Source organism: Penaeus monodon, chromosome 32, assembly GCF_015228065.2.
Source record: "Penaeus monodon isolate SGIC_2016 chromosome 32, NSTDA_Pmon_1, whole genome shotgun sequence".
Taxonomy (NCBI): domain Eukaryota; kingdom Metazoa; phylum Arthropoda; class Malacostraca; order Decapoda; family Penaeidae; genus Penaeus; species Penaeus monodon.
In genome coordinates, this window is record NC_051417.1 from 17,979,530 (window position 1) to 17,979,841 (window position 312).

The following is a 312-nucleotide window of genomic DNA, read 5'->3' on the forward strand; positions in this document are numbered from 1 at the left end:
CACAGTGATTGATATAGTAACATCAAGTTGTAAAAACAAAGACATTGTATTGCTTTATTTAAGTTGATTCAAAGCGAACACTTTTAACATGCTATAGTATAGGTAAACACCAAATATCTATATCATTTTAGTACCTCAAACCACTGTCAATATCTGCATAAAATTTCATCAGCCTGCATTCATTCAAAATAATGCACTGATTTCTGAGGAAAAACGTTTAGAACGAAAATGTAAACAGAATTATACAGAGCTTTTCGACAACGGAAACTGTACGGGTATGAACTCTGTCCTGTATGCTTAAGGCTCACTTCC